Genomic DNA, 16436 nt, shown 5'->3' on the forward strand with positions numbered 1-16436 from the left:
TAGAAACGTACTCAGCACAATGCAGCTCAGAATCCTTTATCTTATCCACCTGATTCAGAGAAAGGTATTAAGAGGTTAGATTGTATTAAATAGTTTGTGACAAAATTGTACCAGTAGTTGTTTTAAGCTCCCTCTACCTAACATGAAAATAACAGAATAAAAATGAGTATAAGCTTTTAAAAGCTTATTAACCTGATGGAACTACTAATTACTTCGAAAAATACTTTAAGAATTCAACCGTAATAAATGAGTATCAAATTGCAAATGATCCAATATAAATATTAACAGTCGTATACGTAATGCAAGATGTTTATAAAGTTTTGTACTGATAAAGAAAATTCATTTAAAAAGAAAAAAAAAACTACTTCAGATTTTGACATAGGAGCAATTCTATGTGAGATCAATTCAAAAACGGAAGCTTTTGACCGAATCATTTCCGACTTTTATGAAAATTTGGCACGAAGAACAAGATGCCAAGGTAAGTAATCCTGCCAATTTTTAGGATTCTACTTTAAAAATTGTTCAAAGTAGAAACTTGTAAAAAAACTCAAAATGTGTGGAAAAAATTAAAAGCTGGTTCCTTCAAATGACTGTAGTTTCTCTCCTAGTTGCAGAGGAATAAAAAATCTAAAACCATTGTAAAGCTAAGGACTAGAACTTTCTAGTGATGTATTACATGATTTCTGAAATAGTTAGGTTTCTGTATATTTACCGTGACTTTTAACCTTGAATATCTCAAAACATTCCCTCTTAGAATTTTTCGAGCAAAAAAATGTTATATTGCCCCATAACTCTTCTTACTTTGTACCAGAAATTAGTCTCGCATTGCAATGGCAAGGCACTGCAAAAAATTTGAATGTTTACATATTTTCCGTAGATGAGAAATTCCATGTCACATATCGAAAATTCTCTTAATCAAAACCGAAAATAGTCAAGTGAAGATGGTGATTAATCTGACATCGAATTGCTCTAAGTTCTTTTCATATTTTGATACTTATCTCAAAAAGTTTTTTTCACAACGTTTTTTGCACCTTTCGTAGTTCTGAGTAGATTTAGACAATTTTCAACTTCGCCAGTCACTTGCTCAGTCAGAATTTACCTTTTAGGGGGAGAGGGTTTTGTCATAGCAGACCCTTATGGACATAAAACCTCATAGTAGAATTGGAAATATGTGTTAAAACCAAAGGTTTTAAGGGGTTTTCCTTGAACCTCGACCCTCTCCCGGCACCCAAGACATACCTCTCCTCCATAGACGTCATTTTCGGCTTTTGATGATAGCACCACCTAAATGAATTGCGTAATACTGTACCCATGGGTGGGAAACTTGTTGAGAAAAAATTAAAAAAAAAAAAAACTATGCACAAATCTTAAATAGTTTTTTTCTATTTTTTAAACAAAGTTTTTTTTATCAATGCAATAAAACCCCGTATATATATATATATATATATATATATATATATATATATATATATATATATATATATATATATATATATATATATATATATATATATATATATATATATATATATATATATATATATATTCAGTTTTAATGAGGACACTTATGAGATATATTTCTTTCAAGGAAAGTAATAGTTGATAAAAGTTGATGACTTAATTTTATTTATAACAACATGAATAATAAAATGAATACACTTTAAGCGAAATCCCATGAGAATTTTCGCAGCTGTAACAAGATCATTTTCAATGGTAATTGAATATTTTGATAATTAGTTTAACGTTTCGTTGATTAAGAGAAAAACTTCGAGGTTAATTAATATAGTTGATAAGATTAACTCAATCCTCTAAGCAGGCTAAAAAAATCTTGAAATTCAAAGGCGCGAAATTTATTAACAGTAATTTTATAAAAAATATACCGAAAAGAAGAGAAAAGCAAAGATTTTAAAATAATAGTTTTACATTTATAAATTAAACCGTAAGAAATGGTAAGAAAAAATAATCTGTAAAAGAAGCAAATAACAGTACATTGATAAAGCACACACACACATATATACAAAAAAAAAAAAAAAAAACTATAAAAATGGTTTATATGAAAAAAAAGCAGGGGGACATCTTTTTTTAACAATTAGTTCTCACAGGGCCAATGAGAGGACATGCCAGCTCAGTCAGAAACTAGGGGCCCGGCCCTTGATGAAACACGATTTGGAATTGGAGTAGCATTCTATAAGGTTTGTGAGTGAGAGAAGGACTGACGAGAGGCCCGCCTTGACCCTCAGCGGGCCCTGAATTTTTGTCCATTCAGCATAAAACCTGAAATTATGAGTGTTTAAATATAAAAAAAAAGTGCGCTTCGACGTCAAAATTTTAAAAATGGAATACAGACCGATTCGGGAAAAAAAAACAATTTCAACAACTGTCACTAATTGACTGAATTATAAGAAATGAATAACAATTGTATAGAAAAGTGTGGTCCAACCCATCGGCCGCATATGGCCCACGTATATATTTTTATTGGTCTTTACCCTTCTTACTAATAACACTAGTTAAGATTTTTTTTCTCTTTTGTTTTTCAAGTTTACGACAGGAGCACCTTAGAACCATTTCCTCTATTACGTCTATTCACGATCTTATAGTGGACACTGCTAAACTTGTACCTGGAAAGTGATGTCAACAATCATATTGACTGCCGACTGTAAAATGAAGTGATATTAAGCTAGAGTATTCATCTTTATTCAAAATAAATTTCAACTAGAGCTTTTAAATTAAAAATGTAATTTTTTTTTTGTCTGGAATGACTTTGGCTTTCACGCTCCTATATTAAAGTTTGATTGGACCTTGAATAACCAAAAATTGGACCAGACTGATATATAGAGAATTGCGATTCTTTTTTTAGGTACAACCTGTTTATTTGCAATAAAATTATAGTTAGTATAATTCATAGTATGCTGATTGCATTTATGTTTTCTCGATTTATATTATGGCAGCAAGAACTTTAACATGAACTAAAAATAACTCTGGATTTTTAAAAATCTTTTTACCGTTTATACTTTGTAATTACGCATTTATGTTTAAATATATTAAAATACAGTGAAGCATTGCTCCTAGTAAATATCTATAGAAAAAAAAACTTTTATTAGTAGAAAAAAAAAGAAAAGAAAAGAAAAGGGAAACTATGATACATCTGCATTAGATCTTTGACCATGTTTGAGAATGCATAAAGCTATTACGTAAAATTTATGAATCGTTAAAAAACAAAAACCTATCATCAGCACTTAACCATAGGTTTTTATCGAAAAAACAATTTCAAGAAGATAAAAAAGAAGAAAAAGCATCTACACTTAAGCCAAGTTGTTTGTCCTCTTTTTTCTATTAATACTTCAAAACTCGCTGACAGCTCTAATGCCTCTTCAAACAAAATAGAATATTTCATTGTTGCTTTCCGAAATATATTTTTTTACTATTTTCTTATAAAAAGAGCGGAAAATATTTCTTCAAAACGATTTCAGTCAGGGAGATTTAGCATCCATGACATCAACCATAACTCAAGTTTCGAAAAATATTAATAAATTCATTTTCGGCTTTAATTTTCTTTAAAAAATATGGAAGTATCTTTTACTGACATTTACAAGTTAATACTAATTGATGTAATGAATTCATTAAAATGTTTCTTGTTTGGTCCGCATTAATTAAATATAAGTTTATCATAACTACTTTAAACATTGCCGTAAAAAAATGGAATGAATTTACAAAACGAAAAAAAAAAGTGTAAGTGTAATTAATATACCGACACATTCAAAAGCGATAGTTTCACCTTTGTTATGGACTCATCAGTTCAGAATAGTCAATGGCTGAGCTGGTGGCAAATGTTCTCTCGTTGAGACTGAAATTACCTGCAAACTGGTAGCTAAAATTAATTTTAGCGCACCAGCGAGAGTCAGCAAGCAAATTGGTTCTTCTCGCAGATTGAAGGTAAAAGCTTTGATAATAAGCAATGAGTAATTAACATACTTATTATTTTAACTGCTTAAAAATATAATTTGTTTAATTGACTTTAAACCGTTTCTGCGATTAGACACAAATAATTTGTTAGTGTGTTTGGCAAATAATAAAAATGAACTTTGATGATTATTTTTAAAAAAAAAACTATTACGTAAGAAAATGCCCACCCCCCCAAAAAATAGTGTGTTGTAAAATGACATGGAAAGAATCATACTGTAAAGATTGAAAAGGAAGATCTAAAGCGCCAAATTTGAAAAAGTAAGTATGAAGTAACATGTGTTATAACATTACATAGGTGTTCCATTAAAACTTTTCAGAACTTCTAAAAGGGATGAGGCTCACGAGGACGATTCTATATCACTCACCACTGCATGGTTTGAAATAGATCTTTCATGTGTTAGTTTCTAAGTTATTCCATTTAAAAAAATCAAACGTTTTGTTTAAGAGGGAAGAACACACATCATTCTATGGGAGTGGAAAATTTACGTGTCAATTATTAGAATCCCGAATTGCTTATTGTTCTCACTGAACTGCTTTCGGCCTCCGTCTGTCCGTTCGTCCTTTGATTTTACTTTTGCCTCCGCCTCCCTCTGTAGCACTGTCGTCAACCTTCTCCTCGAAGCTGCTCCTCCAACGACCATATCCTATACACACATGATTACACACACACACACACACACCACTGCCCATACACACATGCACGCCTAAACACAACCTTCGTGATTGAGAAAAGCATAATTTGAATTCAAGATGTTAAAAATTCACTTTCTGTTTTTTGTTAGTTAATGAGTTCAAATATTTTCAAATATGAATTGAAAATTCCATAAAATGGAATCGTCCACATTTACAATGTAGTTGTTTTAGGCATGCCACTGGCATAATCGAGCAATAATAAAATTTACTAGCCGATTTAGGCCAAATGAGTCACCAACACAATTTTTTTTTTTGCTTTTAAATCCATGGCATAGATTGCAACACCTGCGCAAACCGCTTTTTAACTATACTAAAGTTTCAACTTATGCTGCATAGAGGTTTCGCGATTTCCTAAATACTTAAGAGCCTTAACTGTCTTAACTGTGAACAGGACTGTGACGTTACATGCTTGGATGTAAACAAACAGTCATTTTCTCGTCTTACCATGCTTTCAATTTATTTCAAAGAACTTTTACCTGAAAACCCGGTAGAGAGAAAAGGTTAGTAATTTTATACAGTTTTTAAGTACTTTATGTGTGTTAATGTGTGCGATGATTAACACATACACAGTATCATCTACAAATAACCTAACTTTTTAGTGGAAGAAAAAACACACGTGGTAATATGTTTTGAGGTTAATATTTATTCAAAGTGGGATCTATTTAACTCAATCGAACGTTTGGAACGGTCAATCAATTTATCCTTTGATTTTTTAAATTCGGTTTTGAGGGTTGCTATTCAATACCTGTGTCACGCTGCTTGAATAGCATTAATATCATCGTATAAAGCTTCTTTTATTGCAATTTTCAGTTACGGAAACAAAAAATAGTCTAACGGTGAAATATCAAGCGAATACAGATTTGTTTCTAGCCGTTCAAATAGCGTTAGCCAGGTGCTAAAGAACATCGCAATGCCAAATTTAAAAAGTCTATGGATTAATTGGTTGACCAATCAGATCATAGTTTTGAGTTAAATGGGTCCTATTTCAGTAAATATTAGCTTTAAAACATATTAATACGCCTATTTTACTATATCACTAAAACGTTTGGTTATCACACTATGTACCTGATAAATCTCTTTAGCTCTTTAACATGCGTGTACAATTTTCATGGAACATTTGTACACAAAAACAGTGAATTTGAGCATGGATTGTTGAACTATGTTTTTGGAAAATTCTTGCCTAAATATTCATAAAAACCAACACAGTTCTGTTCAGCAAGATGGGTATAATTGAGTGATTTTACAACGAATCATACGAGTATTTTAGAGAAATTTAAAATTCAATCAGAGTGTTTAGCTTTAAAGGTTTTTTTGGAAGCATCATAAAATTAATAGAATGATACTTCGGTTATAGAGATTCGAACTGAGATAAGCTGTTTTAGGATGATTTCATTGATTATCGATGAATTATTCAAATAATCCATACCGAGCTATTTTTTCAATTAATTTCATGATGGGCTATTCAGTGACTCGTTTGATTAATTTTGTTCTATTAAGATTCTGTTGAATGATTTTATTGTTGAATGATCGGTTTAATTCACTCAAATGATTCGATTACCGAACACGATTCATTTTAATTATTTCATGATTGGTTAATAATTATTTTCTTGATAGGTTGATTTGGTTATAGTGTGATTCTTTTAAACGGTTTTATTGTTGAACAATTGGTTAGATTCATTCAAATAATTCAAATACCGAACGATTCTTTTGAATTATATCATGATGGGCTATCGAGTAACTCGTTTGATTAATTTGGCTACAGCACGATTCTTTTAAACGATTTTATCGTTGAATGATCGGTTAGCGGGATGTTTGAGTAATTTTGAGATTAAAAAAGTTCTCTGAACCGACTAAATAATTAATAGACAATGACAAATCGAATACATACTAAATGAAAGATCATATAAATGTTTCAACACTCCGTAAGTAATTATTCAAAATATATTAGGGTCAGTCAATAAATAACGAGTTAAAGGTTGTCAAGCAGATTTTATTCGATATTCTTCAAAAATTCTGACCGAAATAGTTTAAACACTTATCCCACTGGGAAATTAGTCGCATAATTCCGTGTTCATAAAAGTCCTTTGTCTGCTGCTGGAAACAATTACGCACGCAAACTTTCACGTACAGTCATCCTGTTGCGCGACAGCGCTAGACCACAGTCAATGAAACAGAGGAACTTTTTCGGAAATTTAAGTGGAAAGTCTTGAAGTACCCTCCTTTTAGTCCAGATCCATCCCCGTGTGACTTTAACATCTTTGGGGAACTCAAGAAGACACTTCGGGGACAACGATTTCATTCGGACGAAGGAAAGAACTTTGTGTGTAATTGGTTCCTGCAGCAACCGAAGGATGTTTTGAACACAGAATTATGCGACTAATTTCTCAGTGAAATCTGGGGACACGGCAGTGCCCCCGCCAAGTCGAGCGCGAAGCAAACACTGCCGTACCATCCTTTACTGGAACCATTTCGCCGCATTTTCAGGCCCTTATTTGAGAACCTTCTGATGAGACTAGAACGCAGAAATTTTCGTCATCTAGTAAATTATAATCACATACTTAAAATCCGAAATTTCAAGTCTGTAGGTCATTTAGTTCCAAAGTTAAGCGAAAGCAAAATTTCGCATTTATGACACTCACTCACTCATTCATGATCATCAAAATAGAACTAGTACTTCCCATAAACTCAGAGAGGTGAAATTTGGTACAGAGTTAGGGTTTGATGACTACATAAAGGGAAAACTATAAAATCTAGGCTAATCGAAGATCTGGAGTGACCCTGATCAGAAAACATAAGAGCCCAACCAAACTATTAGAGATCGATATACAGCCTTTACAAAAAATATTCAACTTGGTGGACCGCTTCATTTGATGTGAAAAATTGAAAGTCTGAAGTATTTAATGAAGAACTCTCAGCTCTGTATTAGAGATATGGTAATGCCCCGTTCTACTATTGGTACATCAAAAAATCGACTGTCATTGCAAAAGTCCAGCGTAGTGGGACACATCTTCTAATTTAATCTAGCATAACTTTAGTCTACTCGAACATTACCCAAATTAAATGTTTCTACAAAAAGAAGTGAAATCCCACCAAAAACATTCTGTAAAAAACTAGCCAAGTCTCGATGGAGTTGCTTGTTAATCTCTAAAAAGTAATGAAATCTAGACAAAGTCATGACAAGTCTAAGGTTCCTTACTGCGATTTCTTTATTATTATAGTTAATTTTGTGTGACTTGGCCGTTAAAGGGTACACAAGGGTACAAAACCAGGTGCTCCATGACACCATTGCACCAATCTGTCGCCAGAACCGCTACCCATTGACGATGGAAAATTGCCACTTGGAAAACGTGTAAACAAAATTGACTTGTACCCACTAACGTATAAAGAACGTTTAACGGCCAAGTCACACATTAACTATAATAATAAAGAAATCGCAGTAAGGAACCTTAGACTTGTCATGACTTTGTCTAGATTTCATTACTTTTTAGAGATAAACAAGCAGCTCCATCGATACTTGGTTAGTTTTTTACAGAATGTTTTTGGTGGGAAAAGTATTTAAACAATTTCGGTCAGTATTTTTGAGGAATGTCGAATAAAATCTATTTTATAGCCTCTGACTTGTTCTTTATTGACTGACACTCATAAATTTACCGGAATAGTTTCTCAAAAATCGACCGTTTGATTATAAAATCACTAGTAAAATTTTTTTTATTGCTTTGGTATACTCGACATTTCGTTATGATAAATATTACTATAACTATTCAAAAAATCACTCGATCTGCTAGCAGAATCACCATTAATCACTCGACGTCTGATAATTTGATTTTTGAGATCTATCGATTGTAGCCATTATTTCTAATAAATACTGATTCTAAAATAGTACAAACAAAGACAATTTATAAAAGTTATATTCATAACTAAAATCCGTTACATTTAACTACGAGAACTTTAAAATCCTCTGAACAAGAATATGAAACTGAATCTATTGAATATATATACGCGTCGAAGGAAATGTAGTTGAAATACAGCTACTTAAGCAACGCTAGAAGATGAAAAATGGTCGATGATTGAAATATTTCTTTAACTCAACCGTATCTCAAAAATATATTGCAGAAGTGTGAAACACATTTCATACTATTTGAAAAGGATTTACTAATAAAAAACTGAACCATTCAGACAAGAAAATTTATCTCTTCTACTATCACAAATGTTTGCAGACTATTCTTCAACGCACGTTAGAGCTGTTTTCTTTCATCTTGAAAAATAAAATTTCTGTGAGAAGAATACATATATTTTATTCGTAAAGCAAATAAAAAAATCTATTGACTCTGAGATTTTCGTTGACAGGGCATGTGAATACATTTTTTGAACACAACTTTATTTTGTATTAGAAATTGTTGTTTTATCAGAAAACGTGTTTTTTTTTCTTTAGTTGAACTCTTCAAATGTATACATATATTCAGGTTTATCAGTAATTAACGCGCTGATGTTAAAAATAATTTTTTCAAACACTGCTGATACAAAAAATGGTCATTTAAATTTCAAAACAAAGTGTGATGCACGGGAAATAGTTTTAAAACATGTTCGGTGCCTTCCATCTCTAGTTTTGATATGGCGTAAACGAATAGCGAAATTCCGTATCACTTAGTGAAGGGTCGAAGTTTCTATGCTTCCAATAACAGACAAAATCGCATTTTTCAGGTCTTTGACGCTATTTGGGTTTCCAGCGTTAACTTTGTCTTTGGTATATAAGCCCACAAAATTGAATCGCGGGGGTTCAGATCTGGAGAATAGGGTGCCCACTCAATCCCCATACTTTTCGATTTAGTAAAATCTGCTCGTTGAAGTGCTCTTCAAGCAGATTAAACACTTCATTGGTACAATTAGGGGGTGTACCGCCTTGCATGAACCACGTGCTCTCAAAATCCCACTTAATTTAAATTGTTGGAATAAACTGATTTCCCTAAATTTCTACATATTTTTCAGAAGCGAGTCTGTTCGTTGTTTTAAGCTTAAACTCAGTCGCAAACTTTCTTTGAGTCACAATTGGGCTGTTGGTGTTTGAATAAAAACTTTTAGTAGGTTTAGAAGAAACAAGTAACAAAACAAATAAATAAAATACCAAAAGAGATATTAACTTAGTTTAGGACATCAACTGACATATAAATACGCATGCAAGTCAATATCCTATGCGATCCTTTTTATATTTCATACTGAGTGAAAAAATATAACACAACGGAATGTAAACATTTTTTGAGTCTAAAATAGTTTTACTGAAAACATTTCTTGCGTTTTTGAGTATACATCCTGTGCAATCTACTTCAAGCTGTTTTTCAACATTTGGGTGATAAAATCTGAATTGCAGATGAAAAGTATTCAAAAGAGCAATGAAAAATGACTTATTTTTTAAAAGTCACGTACTTCGTATCAGGAGCGACACATGTGTTTAAAATTTCTTTTCGCAAACCAAAAAACTATCGAGAAATTCTTCAGAACAAACTGTTTTAAATTTGACAGCAATTAGAGAACACTTTTTTCTTAATTTAAGTATTTGATTTTAAGCTAAAAGAATTTATTTTATCCTGTTTTGTAACGTAGGGAAAATGGATAAAATATTTCTTTGCATTTAAAACACGCAATTTCTCTTTTTTTAAGGACATATCTTGTTTTTAAGGCGATTTCGAAAGAAGATGTAATGAGCTAGCTTAAAGCAAGAAGGCAGGAAATTCAGATGCAACATGTTTACATTGCAACCTACAACTGTCCAATATCCACACTAGCAATAGGGAAAGATAAACCCAAAGTAAACAAACAGGTTGCCGGAAGGTTTGCGACTATAGGGGGGAAGGGGGGTCAGTTTTGAGATTTTCTATGAAATAAAAAAAACTAAATGAATGAGTGACTGGCATTGCTGTGTGACGTAATTATTTTTCAATGTCTAATCTTTCCTTCTAGTGGAAGGAGGAAAGATCATAAGTTGTGTCTCATTGATAATTTTTCAAACTTTCTTACCGTGATTTGTAAGAACCTTCAATAAGCAGAATGTTACGTCAATGTAAACTAGCTCATATAGAGTAGTTATCCGTGCAAAATAAAGGAAAAACTCCATCAAACTCTTAGTGCCAAAGAATTGTTCAGCTTTGGACACCACAGCGTGGGTGTCTAACACAAGACATGAAGGCCACATGCGACTCCCTGGAATCCACATTGAGGCCCACAGATCTGGACCAAATGTACGAAAGTGTAAATAGTTTATTGAATGTACATAACCATTGAAAAATATTTCATGGTGTGCTTTGATCTCTCAGATATTGTTGCAATTTTTTCTGTGCTTGTAACTGATTTTAAAAAGAGGTTTTTTCTTTTTAATTTTCGCTTAAAAATGAATATCTACGATGGTGCCAACTAGTCAAGAAGTTGGAACATTGTAAGGGTAGATCACATAAAAATCTTTTTAAACATATACTATAAACCAGGGCCGCGGAGTCGGAGGAAAAATGACTGACTCTCTTTAACTTCAACTCCTTTACCCAAAAACCTGACTTGCTTCGCAGCCCTGGAAAAGATTAGGACTTGAGAGAAGTTGACAGAGAATGACTCTTAAAATTTTAAAGCTTTCGATTTTCTACCCTGACTTTTTTCCCAGAAAATTTGTTCGACTTCACGACTGTAACTATAAACTGCTTCTTCACGGAAATTAAAAACTGCAGGCACTCCCTTGCAAGATAGTAAAATCTTTTATTTGGTGATGTTCGGAAAGCACCGTCGAAATTGTGTCTCATGAAAAGATGACCATTAAATGATTTCTTTAACAATAGACCAGTTCCAAGCTGTCTCACAAACCGGAATACGATGATATGCTAAATGTTGTAGCACGCTTAGAAAACTGTAAGAGCCAGAGGAAATTAGTACATCTGAAACGTGATGCGGCAATTGAAAACGTTGGTTACCCACAACCTACAGCTATAAATTGGACTGAACTGAAACAGGAGAGTGAGTCACCCCCCCCCCCTTTCCCTATCAAGCATCATTTTTTGGAACGATGTGTGATTGGAAAGCTTTCCACCCTATCCATTTCATAGTACAGTAACTCTCGATTATCCGAGATTCAATCAACAATCAGAAAGATTTATTTTCTCAGTAAAAAGCAAATACCAATGCCTATTTTTTGTCAAAAATTTGTAAATTTTAACTCAGTTGTTTGGGTTTTTATTTTTATTTTTCTGCTTTCTTCATTGTACATACACTTGTTCTTTATTGATGTTAAGTTCCGTTGAGCAAAAATACCATACATTTTTACTGTGCTGTATATATTTGCTAAGTTTGAAGAAAGTGTTATGCATCAATACAGTCAAGGTTTTGAGGAAGGACAATTTTTACCTTATCTGTACCAAATTTTAGACTTTTTTCGATTTATAAGCGATTTTTATTATCCACGGCACTTGTGCCACCCAATTCAGCGAATAATCTGGAGTTTACTGTACAAGGCTTGGAACATTGTTACAAGGATGCTCACGTAGGAAGGTCATGGCGCCGACTGCGCCATTGAAATTTTTAGGAAAGGTTGTTTTGATGGGATTTTTCTATTTTTTTGGGGGGGGGGGGGTGACATGTCCGATTTGGGGGTCCACTTGGTATTGGGGGGGGGGTTGTGCCCTTGCTCTTAGGGGCGGTGGGTACCCCTGGTTATACTCATTTTCAAACGGCAATGAACAGAGCAACATAAATCGGGGTAAACATTTTTTTAAACACTAGGGTCTCATCCCGAACTTGTTTAAAAAATTATGCGTCATAAATAAATATTCCGTAGATTTTTTTGTTTTTAAATATCTTGGTATACATGTTACCGTGATATACTCGTACATACGCTTTTTGTTTTGTTTTTATGAGGTTTTGTAAGAAATTGATTCCCTTCATTTCCGTATCAAAAGATACCAACCTTTACTTCTCCGTGATCAATATAATCTTCCCATACGTAACGTTGTACGTATGAACTTCAGTTCTGATGATGGTGATGGGATAAGAAATTTTCATTGGAAATTGCAATTACTTATATTAGAAATGGTAATGTGCAAGGACCATGGGAATTCAAGGAATATTCCTCACTGACCTGCTGCTGATCCAGTAAGAATAATACGGTAAATCATATTAGTCCGTATTGATTTTACCAAGGGTCCAATTCCATTGCATACGTAAGACAAATTAAAGTTTTGCAACAAAATTATTGGAATACCGCCTTTAATTTTAATAGAATGTATATGGGCTCTTATAAGTATTCTTAAGAGATACAGATATCGTACAGAGTCTCTAAAAGGAGAGAACTTTAAACAGGCTTAAAGTATATCTGCACGTGTTTATCAAAGGAGCCACAGGAATAGTTTGATAAGAGTCACCGGCAAATGCGAAGATGACACCTCTCTCAATGTTGTCTTAATCTTTTAGTTAGTTTAGAATCCATGGTTCTATATACAAACAGTGGCTCCCCGAAATCCGTAATACATTATGTTAAAAATAATTTTTTCAAACACTGCTGATTCAAAAAATGGTCATTTAAATTTCAAAACAAAGTGTGATGCACGGGAAATAGTTTTAAAACATGTTCGGTGCCTTCCATCTCTAGTTTTGATATGGCGTAAACGAATAGCGAAATTCCGTATCACTTAGTGAAGGGTCGAAGTTTCTATGCTTTCAATAACAGACAAAATCGCATTTTTCAGGTCTTTGACGCTATTTGGGTTTCCAGCGTTAACTTTGTCTTTGGTATATAAGCCCACAAAATTGAATCGCGGGGGTTCAGATCTGGAGAATAGGGTGCTCACTCAATCCCCATACTTTTCGATTTAGTAAAATCTGCTCGTTGAAGTGCTCTTCCAGCAGATTAAACACTTCATTGGTACAATTAGGGGGTGTACCGCCTTGCATGAACCACGTGCTCTCAAAATCCCACTTTATTTAAATTGTTGGAATAAACTGATTTCCCTAAATTTCTACATATTTTTCAGAAGCGAGTCTGTTCGTTGTTTTAAGCTTAAACTCAGTCGCAAACTTTCTTTGAGTCACAATTGGGCTGTTGGTGTTTGAATAAAAACTTTTAGTAGGTTTAGAAGAAACAAGTAACAAAACAAATAAATAAAATACCAAAAGAGATATTAACTTAGTTTAGGACATCAACTGACATATAAATACGCATGCAAGTCAATATCCTATGCGATCCTTTTTATATTTCATACTGAGTGAAAAAATATAACACAACGGAATGTAAACATTTTTTGAGTCTAAAATAGTTTTACTGAAAACATTTCTTGCGTTTTTGAGTATACATCCTGTGCAATCTACTTCAAGCTGTTTTTCAACATTTGGGTGATAAAATCTGAATTGCAGATGAAAAGTATTCAAAAGAGCAATGAAAAATGACTTATTTTTTAAAAGTCACGTACTTCGTATCAGGAGCGACACATGTGTTTAAAATTTCTTTTCGCAAACCAAAAAACTATCGAGAAATTCTTCAGAACAAACTGTTTTAAATTTGACAGCAATTAGAGAACACTTTTTTCTTAATTTAAGTATTTGATTTTAAGCTAAAAGAATTTATTTTATCCTGTTTTGTAACGTAGGGAAAATGGATAAAATATTTCTTTGCATTTAAAACACGCAATTTCTCTTTTTTTAAGGACATATCTTGTTTTTAAGGCGATTTCGAAAGAAGATGTAATGAGCTAGCTTAAAGCAAGAAGGCAGGAAATTCAGATGCAACATGTTTACATTGCAACCTACAACTGTCCAATATCCACACTAGCAATAGGGAAAGATAAACCCAAAGTAAACAAACAGGTTGCCGGAAGGTTTGCGACTATAGGGGGGAAGGGGGGTCAGTTTTGAGATTTTCTATGAAATAAAAAAAACTAAATGAATGAGTGACTGGCATTGCTGTGTGACGTAATTATTTTTCAATGTCTAATCTTTCCTTCTAGTGGAAGGAGGAAAGATCATAAGTTGTGTCTCATTGATAATTTTTCAAACTTTCTTACCGTGATTTGTAAGAACCTTCAATAAGCAGAATGTTACGTCAATGTAAACTAGCTCATATAGAGTAGTTATCCGTGCAAAATAAAGGAAAAACTCCATCAAACTCTTAGTGCCAAAGAATTGTTCAGCTTTGGACACCACAGCGTGGGTGTCTAACACAAGACATGAAGGCCACATGCGACTCCCTGGAATCCACATTGAGGCCCACAGATCTGGACCAAATGTACGAAAGTGTAAATAGTTTATTGAATGTACATAACCATTGAAAAATATTTCATGGTGTGCTTTGATCTCTCAGATATTGTTGCAATTTTTTCTGTGCTTGTAACTGATTTTAAAAAGAGGTTTTTTCTTTTTAATTTTCGCTTAAAAATGAATATCTACGATGGTGCCAACTAGTCAAGAAGTTGGAACATTGTAAGGGTAGATCACATAAAAATCTTTTTAAACATATACTATAAACCAGGGCCGCGGAGTCGGAGGAAAAATGACTGACTCTCTTTAACTTCAACTCCTTTACCCAAAAACCTGACTTGCTTCGCAGCCCTGGAAAAGATTAGGACTTGAGAGAAGTTGACAGAGAATGACTCTTAAAATTTTAAAGCTTTCGATTTTCTACCCTGACTTTTTTCCCAGAAAATTTGTTCGACTTCACGACTGTAACTATAAACTGCTTCTTCACGGAAATTAAAAACTGCAGGCACTCCCTTGCAAGATAGTAAAATCTTTTATTTGGTGATGTTCGGAAAGCACCGTCGAAATTGTGTCTCATGAAAAGATGACCATTAAATGATTTCTTTAACAATAGACCAGTTCCAAGCTGTCTCACAAACCGGAATACGATGATATGCTAAATGTTGTAGCACGCTTAGAAAACTGTAAGAGCCAGAGGAAATTAGTACATCTGAAACGTGATGCGGCAATTGAAAACGTTGGTTACCCACAACCTACAGCTATAAATTGGACTGAACTGAAACAGGAGAGTGAGTCACCCCCCCCCCCCCCTTTCCCTATCAAGCATCATTTTTTGGAACGATGTGTGATTGGAAAGCTTTCCACCCTATCCATTTCATAGTACAGTAACTCTCGATTATCCGAGATTCAATCAACAATCAGAAAGATTTATTTTCTCAGTAAAAAGCAAATACCAATGCCTATTTTTTGTCAAAAATTTGTAAATTTTAACTCAGTTGTTTGGGTTTTTATTTTTATTTTTCTGCTTTCTTCATTGTACATACACTTGTTCTTTATTGATGTTAAGTTCCGTTGAGCAAAAATACCATACATTTTTACTGTGCTGTATATATTTGCTAAGTTTGAAGAAAGTGTTATGCATCAATACAGTCAAGGTTTTGAGGAAGGACAATTTTTACCTTATCTGTACCAAATTTTAGACTTTTTTCGATTTATAAGCGATTTTTATTATCCACGGCACTTGTGCCACCCAATTCAGCGAATAATCTGGAGTTTACTGTACAAGGCTTGGAACATTGTTACAAGGATGCTCACGTAGGAAGGTCATGGCGCCGACTGCGCCATTGAAATTTTTAGGAAAGGTTGTTTTGATGGGATTTTTCTATTTTTTTGGGGGGGGGGGGGGGTGACATGTCCGATTTGGGGGTCCACTTGGTATTGGCGGGGGGGGGGGTTGTGCCCTTGCTCTTAGGGGCGGTGGGTACCCCTGGTTATACTCATTTTCAAACGGCAATGAACAGAGCAACATAAATCGGGGTAAACATTTTTTTAAACACTAG

This window comes from Uloborus diversus, chromosome 5 (assembly GCF_026930045.1).
Source record: "Uloborus diversus isolate 005 chromosome 5, Udiv.v.3.1, whole genome shotgun sequence".
NCBI lineage: Eukaryota > Metazoa > Arthropoda > Arachnida > Araneae > Uloboridae > Uloborus > Uloborus diversus.